Source organism: Hyaena hyaena, unplaced genomic scaffold, assembly GCF_003009895.1.
Source record: "Hyaena hyaena isolate Hyena2069 unplaced genomic scaffold, ASM300989v1 scaffold_17, whole genome shotgun sequence".
Lineage (NCBI taxonomy): Eukaryota > Metazoa > Chordata > Mammalia > Carnivora > Hyaenidae > Hyaena > Hyaena hyaena.
The window spans coordinates 6,890,727-6,903,078 of record NW_024080648.1 but is presented as its reverse complement, the minus strand read 5'-3'; the positions used below and the strand labels follow the sequence as shown (position 1 = coordinate 6,903,078).

The window sequence follows — 12,352 nt, the reverse complement described above, 5'->3', positions numbered from 1 at the left end:
AGGCTCTGTGCTGACAGTGCAGAACCGGCATGGGATTCGGTCTCCCTCTCCCTGCCCCTCCCCCACTTGCTCTCGTTCTGTTTCTCAAAACATTAAAAAAAAAAAATACTCTTGGTCTATCAGGAAAGTCCTATGTCAAGAAGATCTGTAATATACCTTGATTTGGTTTGCCTTGGATTTTCCTATAATCAACCTGCTTATCTATCTACCATTATCTCCTACTTTTCAATCTTTATCACTTTTTGAAAGGCTGCCCTTAAGTAATATACACTTGGGAATTTTTTTTTATTTTCCTATTTTTTTGTTTTGAATAGCCCAATTGAACATGTCTGTCTTTCAATAGGTTAATTCATCTCATTCACAGTTAGTGTAAGAATATGAGTTTTCTCTTTCATCTTACTTTGATTAGTATTTATTTTACTTACTTCAGTTTCTTCTTACTCTTTTTTCATTTTTTCTGATAGGCCGAAATTACCATTCATACTTTTTTCCCATAACCAGTGACAAAATTTCACTTTTTTTCCATCCTACTATTACCATACTATCTCAGCAAAATAACATAATATCCCTTCCCTACCAAGACTCTACATTTTCAAGGTCTCCCTTGAAAGACAAGTCAGTGTTTTTACTTCCCCACTCTTCCATATACTGTTTTTTGATATGATACGGTTTTAGTTACAGCTTATTAGTTTACTTACCATTGCTCTTCTATTTCAAGAATCCTTACTACTTTCTTAACATTTGTGTTATAAATTTTATCAGCCATTTTAATATAAATGTATTTATAAATCTAAATATATATTTAAATATATATTGTTTACTATAGCCTCCTCTTCCCTTCATCTTACGCTTCCTGAATCTCTGTTCTGACTCAATTGTTCAGAGAACTCTTTTTTTTTTTTTTTTTTAATTTATTCATTGTCAAGTTAGCTAACATACAGTGTAGTCTTGGTTTCAGGAGTAGATTCCCATGATTCATCACTTACATACAACACCCAGTGCTCTTCCCAATAAGTGGCCTCTGCAATGCTCATCGCTCACCTTCCCTACCACCCCCAACTTTCCACCCCCATCAACCCTGTTTGTTCTCTGTAGTTAAGAGTCTTATGATTTTGTCTCCTTCTGTTTGTATCTTATTTTTCCTCCCTTTCCCCTATGTTCATCTGTTTTGTCTTAAATTCCACCTATGAATAAAATAATATATCTGTCTTTCTCTTACTGACTTATTTCACTTAGCATAATAAAGAGAACTCTTCAAATTATTTTCTTCAGGTAGAATATGTAGGTTATAATAAACTCTCATCCCCTGCATATGTGACAATATATTTTTTCAAATAGGAGAATGATGTGTTGGTTGACTACAACAGTCTCTCAGTAGTCTATAAATATTCTCTTATTGTCTTCTACCTTTTAATGTCGTAAATAAGAAATCATTGTTTCCCTGATGCCTTTTCTCTTATGGGTAATCTCCATTTCCCACCTAGGAGCTTGAAAGATGTTCACGGATGTTTGTATTTTAAGGTGCCTAAGTGTAAACTTTATTCTCCCTGGGATCAGGACTCCTTTGCACATCTTTTTCTTAAAATCAGAAATATTTCCCCTCATTATAAGTTGACTTGTATCCCTGCCCCCAAAAAAGATATGATGGAGTTATGACTTCCAGTAAGTGCTTCAGCATGTGGCTCTTTATTTGGAAACAGTGTTTACAGCAGTAAATCAAATTTTAACAAGGTTATTACAGTGGTCTCTAATCCAAACTAAGTGGTGTCCTTATGAAAAGGGGAAATGTGGACACAAAGATAGGAATGCGTGTGAAGAAACACAGGGAGAAACACAGGGAGAAAGTCATCTAGAGATGACTAGATCTGAAACAGATCCTTCCTCCACAGCCCTCAGAAGGAAACAGCTCCACCAACAACTGGATTTCGGTTTCGTCTCCAAAACTACGAGGACAAATTTCTGTTTATTATAAATTAAATCACATAAATTTACTATAAATTAAATCATAGTTTGTAGTACTTAACTGTGGCACCTGCACTAAACCAATATACCCCTATCCCTAGTTACTGATTGCCATTATTTATTCCTTTTTTCCTTCTACAGCATTTATTCACATGCTGGTGAATTTCTTGCCTGGATTTCTTCTCCTAGACTCTATTTTTTTCCCCTCCTACCAACTTTTTAATTTGAAGATGCTTCTTCCACTTGACTTCCAAGATGCTAATTTCACTCTCAATGGTGCTAGTCCTCTTTCAGTTTGTCTACTGGATTTTTATAATGCTAAGACTGTTAGCTCCAGAAACTTTCTTTGTGCTCTAGTTGAGTCTCCCTAAATGTGCTCATTATTTCTTTCTTTGTAAAAGTTACAACTTAGTTCAAATATCTGTTTCGATAGGAATCTCCTATTCTAGACGTTCTTTGGCCTTCTTTCCACGGATGCTGGAATCCTTAGTTGGGCTGTTATTATTTTTCTTTGCTTGTAAAGCTCTATTTACCATCAGCACTCATCTGCTCTTAGGATCCCTCAGGAAGTTGTGAACAGGACAAAGACTGTTAGGTCTTGCAATGAAATATTAGGAGGCAATTCTTCTTCTTTTTTTTTTTTAAATGTTTTCTTTATTTCTAGGAGAGAGAGAGAGAGAGACAGCGTGAGCAGGGGAGGGTCAGAGAAAGAGGGAGTCACAGACTGAAACAGGCTCCAGGCTCTGAGCTGGCATCAGCACAGAGCCCGACGCGGGGCTCAAACCCATGGACCGCGAGATCATGACCTAAGCGAAAGTCTGACGCTTAACCGACTAAGCCACCCAGGTGCCCCAGGAGGCAATTCTTCTAGTCAGAGGTCTCCTAGGTTGTAATCTCAAGACCTAGCCCACCAGCACACTGAGCTTACGAAGTCCTCTAAGACAAGAAGATCGAGTAGGTGTCCTAGGACCAGTTGTTCAGTTCACTCAACAAATACCTATTTTGTTTTCAGCTACATTTGTTCTACCACAGTAATTCTACTGAGTATTTTATTTAGGGAATTATGTTTTAATTCCCTTCTTACCCTGCAATTTTCCTTTTCAACTATTTTCGGTTCCTTCATTAATGCAACTTCCTGTTGAATCTATTTTTAAAAAATTTTTTTAACATTTATTCATTTTTGAGAAAGAGACAATGTGACCGGGGGAGGGGCAAAGAGAGTGAAACACAGAATCCGAAGCAGGCTCCAGGCTCTGAGTTGTCAGCACAATATGCCAATAAAAGAGGGAAAGGTGTGTGTTTGTTTTTTAAATGAACAACCAAGCCTACATTTTTTTATACTATAGAATAAGAGTTAGCCAACTTTTTCTCTAAAGAGTCACACAGTAAATATTCTAGTCAGACATTGTGGCACAAATGCCATAAGTCATAAGTAATACTTATATAATCACAGTTATGTTCTAATAAAACTTTAAAGACAATGAAATCTAGATTTATACAAATTTCACCAAAACCTTCTTCTTTTGATTTTTTTTCAGCTTCTTAAAAATGTGAAAACCACTTAGCCCATAGTCAGTACCAAAGCAAGCAGCAAATCACATGTGCCCCACCACAAGTTAGCCGACTCCTGACAGAACACAAACAAAATGGTGGAAGATTGGAAAATGTCCAATGCTACTGGCATGAACAACTACAGCTATTTTTTAATCACCATAATACACTGATAAAATACTTAAGACTATAACTTCTTAGTAAAACCTTTTTGATATATTACTTGCAAAATGAAATTCATGATAGTGGAATGAGTGGGCTTACTACAGAGGGTTAGTAATATTAGCCAATAAACCATTGAGATTATCTCCCCAAATTATGAATGTTTTAAAAAAAATTCACCTTAAACGATTTTATTTGATATCAATTAGATAATAGGACAAGCTGTCTACTGAGGGCAGTTCAAATGCCTTTTAGCTCATGGCAATAGAAATACAACTATAAGATTTAAGATTTAAGTTAGACCAAATATTGGAAAATTAAGACCAACTGCATCCCATATTAACTAGAAGGGATAGCTTTTTAATCACCTAGCTTTTAAATCACACTCTACTTCACTCTGTCAGAGTAGAAATTCATCTCAAGAGTACAACATTTTGGGCACTTGGGTGGCTCAGTCGGTTAAGTGTCCAACTCTTGACTATGGCTCAGGTCATGATCTCACAGTTTGTGAGTTCAAGACCTACATGGGGCTCTGAGCTGATGGTGCAGAGCCTGCCTGGGATTCTCTCTCCCTTCTCTCTACCTCCTGCTCTCAAAATAAATAATAAACTTTAAAAACAAAAAAAGACTACAACACTTTTCCACTTAGAATGCTATGATCTTCTAGAGAATGAACAAACTAACTCTGTTTCTTAGAAATCTGGGTTTCAGTGGAGCAGCTCAGAGATGCCTTTGTTCCTAAAACCTTTAACTAAGCTAAGGAAATTAATACTACTGTTACCATGGTAACTGACTTGCCTAACTGCTTGAGGGCTAAACTGAATAAAAAAGGTATCCCAGCTTTCTTGAAAAGTGTTAAAAAAAAAATAAAATAACACTGTTACATTACATGATACCTCCAGATAACCATTTCACATCCAGGAAAAAATTTTTAGTAAGTAGTTCAGTGTTAAACTGATAGGCAATTATACTGTTTAATCTGAACAAAATTTTACCTACTATCTAAAATGGTTCACTTCTATTTGTTCAAAATATGTAAAGGCTAATCTGATAAAATGTTTTTATAAATTTAGATTATTTAGTCAAAAATCAAGAATGTTTATAATGACTCTGAAATTTGCTAACCAAATGTCATAAAAGAATAGTCATGGTATGAGGCACCTGGGTGGCTCGGTTAGTTAAGCGTCTAGCTTCAGCTCAGGTCGTGATCTCATGGTTCAGGAGTTCAAGCCTTATATTGGGCTCTGTGCTGGCAAGTTAGAGCCTGGAGCCTGCTTCAGATTCTGTGTCTCCCTCTCTCTCTGCCCCTCCCCAGCTCGGACTCTGTCTCTCTCTCTCACTCAAAAATAAATATTAAAAAAAAATTTTTTTAAGTAGTCATGATATATAAGCTGTAATTTCAATTTCTCACTTTGGGCATTTATGCAAATTTTACAAATAGCCATTAAGTTTCAAAATATTTCTGAGGAAGAAAACTCTATGACCATCGCTGTATAATAAAGGAATTTCTATCACAAAGGAAAATTAGTAACAAAGACTAACTGATTTTGCAAAAGTTAGCAGACTGCTCTCGTATTAAAAATACTATTACGAAGGGGAGCTTGGATGGTTCAGTCAGTTAAGCATCTGACTCTTGATTTCGGCTTAGATCATGATCTCACGGTTTGTGAGATCAAGCCCCGCCTCAAGGCTCTGTACTGACAGGATGGAGCCTGCTTGGGATTCGCTCTGTCTGCCCCTCACCGGCTCACACTTTCAAGCCAGGCACCTGTGTGCTCTCTCTCTCTCTCTCAAAAATAAATTAAAAAAAAACATTTAAAAATTCTGGGTTTGATCTCTTTTTATTATGTTACATGTTTTCTAAACAACTGTAACCTTACTCTTTGAGTATGACTATACTTACCAATATACTAGCAGCGAGTTTATAGATATATATACACATGCATTTGTATACACATATACCCAATCTATACTTCATTTTAGAAGATATAATTTATAAGGTATTCTTCTTTACTGTTTTTGAGAATTCCTTCTACTTTTCAATGTACTGCTAGGAATAGGAGGGGGCAGAGGAAAACAAGAGAAACTAAAGAATTCATGACAAAGCCCTCATTAAATCCCTAATTAAAGAGGCTTTCAAGACTTTCATTAATCTATTGCTAGACTTCTGCTAATCTTAATTTCCTCCCAAATAATCCAGGCAAGCAAACTAGAAAAGCTAAATAAAACCACCTATTAGCATCTGGTTTGGCTATAGTAAGTTACTGAAATTTTAAAAATAGAATGTTTTTGTGAAAGACCTATTTCTTTACTATAGATATTCACCAAATTTTCATAACTGTCAAATATTATAATACAATTCATATTAATAAAGTATAAATAAAAATTTGTATTAATAAAGGCAATCGAAATAAAGTATAAATGAAACCAATCAAATAAATATAATAAAGTGCCATTAAAACGCTAGCAACAGGGGAAAGGATAAAGCCTCATTCTATGCTGTGTCATTGTGAGAAGTCTCACTGCCCATAAACCAGGAACACGACTTGACCTGAACTGAATCCATAGCTCAGTGAAGTGCTTTATAACTGAATCTCACTATCCAACTGAATAATTCATTATTTTTAATGAATTTCCTCTGTTCTGTAAGTAGCTACAGCCAGTCAGCTGAAATCAACCATTATAAAAATGGGAGAAACTGCAGAGAAAGTTTTCAAGTAAGTCAGTTTAAAACCTGCTTAGGCTGCCTGTTTTCCCTTTTACATTTATTACTGTTATTTCATATGGCCTGAGATGAAATTTTATAGGACTCATTCTCAAGTGTACATTGATGGCTGTCTACCCACCATCCATTCCATCCTGCACCCTTTTCACAGTACCATATCTTTAATTTAGTAAAGACTAGTTATTTACTCACAAAGCCAATATGCTTTGGAAAGCGGCCCTTACTCCCAGCTCCCATGAGAAACCCAAGTGATCTGAAGGTAATTCCATTCCCTTTGTGACAATGATTCAGAAACTCAGGTTAAACTCAAGGCATTCCCCCAAATTTGGCTTCAGAATAAAATATACAACTTAATTTAGGCCAATGAGACACAAGAAGAGGGTTCCTGAAAATAATACTGTCTTACACTGGTAAGAAAGTGATTTGAAGAGACACCCTCTATTTAAGAATGTGAAGCCTAGGCCGTCTACAGCCATTTTGCCACTACAATGGAAGTCTCCTTGAGGAGAAAGCCATCTTAAATAGAAATCCAACACACAAAAGAATGCAAAGATGAGAATGGAGTCACAGTCAATGGACAAAGCCAATCTAGCTAGTCAGCCCTGCCTTAGGTAGGTAACTAACAAATTCTAGGTAACTCACAAATATAACTTAAAATAAAATTGTATGGTTAATCCTTTTCTTTAACTCCTTATCTTAAATAATAATGAACCATAAATAAACTTTGTAGCCAAAGTGTACAATAACAATAGTTTCATAACTTCATAGAGTTTTGAAACCTTTTAAAATAAGAATAAGAATCAAAATAACAGTAAATAGCAATTTAACAGAAACTTACAGCAACTTACAGCGAGCAATATTTAACTTCAAGATGTAAACAAAGCTCTGCAGTCCTCTGGATTGAAATTCAGCAGTGCCATATAGAAAGAAAAATGCATAGGGGCACCTGGGTGGCTCAGTCCATTAAGTATCCAACTTTGGCTCAGATCATGATCTCACAGTTTGTGGGTTTGGGCCTCACATGGGGCTCTCCACTCTCAGCGAGGAGCCCACGTCAGACCCTCTCTCTCCTTCTCTCTCTGGCCCCCCCACCAGTCATTCTCTCTCTCTCTCTCTCTCAAAAATAAATATTTAAAAATTTTTTAAAAAGAAAGAAAAATTCATAAATTTTACAACAAGACCAGTAAGTATGAGAAGAAGAGTGAAAAACAAAAATGTAAAAAAGTTGGGAAATTAACACACAATTCTGAAAGCAACCATAAGTTTATCCAATGCAAATCTTTCATAAGAACCTCTTAAGATGGGGGAGTTTATATAAAATAAATAAAAGAGGGGCCCCTGGGTGGCTCAGTCAGTTAAGTATCCAACTCTTAGTCTTGTGGTTTTGTGAGTTCGAGCCCCACGTGTGGCTCTGCACAGCCAGCACAGAGCCTGCCTGGGATTCTCTCTTTCCCTCTTTCTCTGCCCCTCCCCCACTCACACTGTCTGTGTCTCTCTCAAAATAAATAAATAACCTTAAAAATTTTTTTAAACAAATAAAAGGAAAAATGCACAATTTTGTGATTATATACCTCCTAGAAGGCAAAAGTTATCTTCTAGCCCAGTTGTCTTTCTATTGTACTTCAGTGCCTTCATTTTATGAAACAACAGCAACAGCAGATCAGGTGCCAGTAGGCGGTCTCATGCCACATGTCAAAATTTCTAGGAGAAGCAACAAAGCTTTGGTATTTTTTCCAATGGGTTCTATCAATGCTACCACCAACTATGAATATCCCTAATCCCTCTATCTTCTGGGTTTCAAAGAGCCTAAAAAGTGAGTGAATCTCTGCCCTCCCCTAGCATATCAGACTAAAGGTGGAAAAAGAGATCATAAAAACATAAAGACAATAAAATGGAAGTCAGAAAGAAACCAAGGTATAAAATAGGCTCAGGAGAGAAGGTCACTGGTTGCACTTACTTTTGGGAGAATGCAAAATTACTCTAATTACTTATTCTCCCATGAAGAAATTATTCAAAAACCATCCTTTCTTAATCCTCCCATACACTAAGTGTTTTATAAAAAAAAAAAAAAAGTCACCTTTAAAAGAGGTTGACTGCTTCTACTAACCAGCTTTTACAAGAGATAAGCTTATTAACTTTGATCAAAAACCTAAGGTCTCCTAAAATAGTTTTTCCCTAGTATCTTGAGGACAGGTAATTTACCTATTTGATTAAGAGAAACAAATACTCTTTTTTTTTTTTTCATGAATTTTCTTTTATTCAAATATTAGTATATTAAAATTTAAGACACCCAGTATTGAATAAAGTGTGAGTTCTTAATCTTAATAGGTTAGGTTCTGGATTTGTGAATATTCCAGTAATTTCCTACCCAGACAACTTCTATGATTATTAATATATATATATTTTTTAAATTCTGTATTTTTTTAATTCTCTTTTTTTTTTTTTTTTACAAATAGTTTATTGTCAAATTAGTTTCCACTTAACACTCAGTGCTCATCCCCAAAGTGCCCTCCTCCATGCCCCTCCCCCCCTCCCCCCCACATCCATCAGTCCTCAGTTTTTGTCAGCATTCAAGAGTCTCTCATGGTTTGCCTCTCTCCCTTTCCCCCACCATTTCCGCCCTTCTTCTCCCCCTTGTTCCTCCGTCAAGTTCCTCCTAATCCTCCTATACGTGCAAACATATGATATTTGTCCTTCTCTGCCTGACTTATTTCGCTCAGCATAACACCCTCAAGGTCCATCCATGTTGCTACACATGGCCAGATTTCATTGTTTCTCATTGCCATGTAGTATTCCATGGTATAGATAAACCACATCTTCTTGATCCATTCATCTGTTGATGGACACTTAGGCTCTTTCCATGTTTTAGCTATTGTGGAGAGTGCTGCTATGAACATTGGGGTACATGTGCTCCTATGCCTCAGCATTTCTGTATCCCTTGGGTAAATTCCTAGCAGTGCTATTGCTGGGTCATAAGGGAGTTCTATTGTTAGTTTCCTGAGGAACCTCCACACTGTTTTCCAGAGGGGCTGTACCAGTTTACATTCCCACCAACAGTGTAGGAGGGTGCCCGTTTCTCCACATCCTCGCCAGCATCTAGAGTTCTCTGATTTGCTCATTTTAGCCACTCTGACTGGCGTGAGGTGGTATCTCAGTGTGGTTTTGATTTGTATTTCCCTGATGAGGAGGGATGCTGAGCATCGTTTCATGTGTCTGTTGGCCATCTGGATGTCCTCTTTGGAGAAGTGTCTGTTCATGTCTTCTGCCCATTTCTTCACTGGGTTGTTTGTTTTTCGGGCGTGTAGTTTGGTGAGTTCCTTATAGATTCTGGATATTAACCCTTTATCTGATATGTCATTTGCAACTATCTTTTCCCATTCCGTTGGTTGCCTATTAGTTTTCTGGGTTGTTTCCTTGGCTGTGCAGAAGCTTTTAATCTTGATGAGGTCCCAACAGTTTATTTTTGCTCTTGATTCCCTTGCTTTTGGGGATGTGTCAAGTAAGAAGTTGCTGCGGTGGAGGTCAAAGAGGTTGTTTCCTGCTTTCTCCTCTAGGGTGTTGATAGTTTCCTGTCTCACGTTCAGGTCCTTTATCCATTTTGAGTTTATTTTTGTGCATGGTGTGAGAAAATGATCTAGTTTCATTCTTCTGCATGTTGCTGAGAAACAAATACTCTTAATGACCAGATTCATGATAAGCCTATCCAAATTAAAGTAGTTCTCTATATATGAGCAAGAATCAATTTGAAAATATAATTTATATCTGAACTCTATAAAAGCAGAAATGACAACCTACCAAGAAATAAACCTAACATAAAACACAGAGACTCATTTTAAAGACAACTAGGAAAGTTTACTAGGATGTCCAAAAAGGGCTATAGGACACACTGGATGTGTTAGTTCCTGGATGGTTAGTCTCAAAATTGTAACTGTATTAATTAAATCAGTACACTCGAGAAGCAATACCAAGAAAAACATCAGCAGGAGTTTTCATCAATAGGACACACTGGATGTGTTAGTTCCTGGATGGTTAGTCTCAAAATTGTAACTGTATTAATTAAGTCAGTACACTCGAGAAGCAATACCAAGAAAAACATCAGCAGGAGTTTTCATCAACTCACACAAGTTTATATTAAAGTTCTCTAGGAAGAGAAAATGTTGTAAAGTAGTAAATTTTTTTTTTTGATAAATAAGACCAATAAGGGAAAGTTCACTCTGAATATGAAATGGTACAAAACAAGAGTAATTCAAATTATGTGGAACTGGTATAAAAAGAGATATAAGTCAACAGAATAAAATATACCATGTCCTGAAACAGATCCATGTAAATACAGAAATTTGACATATGATAAAGGAGACATTTGTCATCTTCAAGAAAGAACAAAGTACTCAGTGAAAGAGGCCAACAAACCTGTCTATAATACTGATACACCACTGTCAGAAAAAATTTAAAAGATTAATCATATACAATATATCTGCAAAAGAAAAGAAACTGGCCTTATCATTTTCAAAGACATTTTGTAGAAATTATCAACATTTTAAATTGCATACCCTTTAAGCCTGTAATGATATCTATCCTATGGAAATACATGCATATATGCACAAATATGTACACATTATATCAGTCTGTAATAACAAAAATACTAGAAGCAATTAGTAGGGCAAATCAGCAAATAAACAATGACATAGCCAAAAAAGAACTCAAACTCAACACCCAAAAACCAAAAAATCCAGTGAAGAAATGGGCAGAGGACATGAACAGACACTTTTCCAAAGAAGACATCCAGATGGACAACAGACACATGAAAAGATGCTCAACATCACTCATCATCAGGCAAATACAAATGAAAACCATAATAAGATACCACCTCATACCCATCAGATGGCTAAAATTAACAACTCAGGAAACAAATAGATGTTGCCAAGGACGTGGAGGAAGCACTATTGGTGGGAATGCAAATTGGTGCTGCCACTGTGGAAACAGTGTGGAGGTTCCTCCAAAAATTAAAAATAGAACTACCTATGCCCCAGCTATTGCACTACTAGGAATTTATCCAAAGGATACAAAAATGCTAATTTGAAGGGGCACATGCCCCTCAATGTTTACAGCAGTGCCATCAACAATGGGGAAATTATGGAAAGGGCCGAAATGCTCATCGACTGATAAATGGATAAAGAAGATGTGGTGTGTATATATATATGTGTATACATAATGGAATATTACTCATTGATCAAAAAGAATGAAATCTTGCCATTTGCAACAATGTGGATGGAACCAGAATGTATTATACTAAATGAAATAAGTCAATCAGAGAAAGACAAATAAATGACTTCACCCACATGTGGAATTTAAGAACCACAACAGATGAACATAGGGGAAGGAAAGGAAAAATAAAATAAGATAAAAACAGAGAGGGAGGCAAACCATAAGAAACATTTATAGAGAACAAACTGATGGTTGCTGGAGGGGAGGTAGGTAGGGAGATGGGCTAAGTGGGTGATGGGCATTAAGGAGGGCACTTAGTTGGGATGAGCACTGGGTGTTATATATATAAGTGATGAATCAGTAAATTCTACTCCTGAAACCAATACTACACTATATGTGAACTAACTTGAATCTAAATTTTAAAAAAAATAAATAAATTTTAAAAAGGAAATAAACAATGACACATCCATAACACAGCATAATAAGCAATTAGTAAAAAAATAAAATAGAACTACATGTATTAAGATGACAACTTCTGGGGGCGCCTGGGTGGCTTAGTCGGTTAAGCATCCGACTTTCGCTTAGGTCATGATCTCGCGGTTCGCGGGTTCGAGCCCTGCGTCGGGCTCTGTGCTGACTGCCAGCTCGGAGCCTGGAGCCTGTTTCAGTCTGTGACTCCCTCTCTCTCTGACCCTCCCTGCTCACGCTGTCTCTCTCTCTCTCCTAGAAATAAATAAAACATTAAAA

The 12,352-nt window shown here is 36.5% G+C and overlaps 1 protein-coding gene across 4 annotated transcripts in view; it reads right to left on the bottom strand.

Annotated features, from left to right (window-relative positions):
* Window positions 1-12,352, bottom strand: part of WRN (WRN RecQ like helicase) — a 141,170-nt gene that overhangs the window by 112,353 nt on the left and 16,465 nt on the right. Inside the window, exon 1 of one of the 4 annotated variants that reach the window (XM_039220874.1) lies at window positions 2,496-2,599. The exons of the other annotated variants lie outside the window; for them this stretch is intronic. The gene's annotated coding sequence lies outside the window, so the exon portion shown is untranslated. Of the gene's footprint in view, window positions 1-2,495; window positions 2,600-12,352 lie in introns of those variants that run through there. 4 annotated transcript variants of the gene reach the window in all.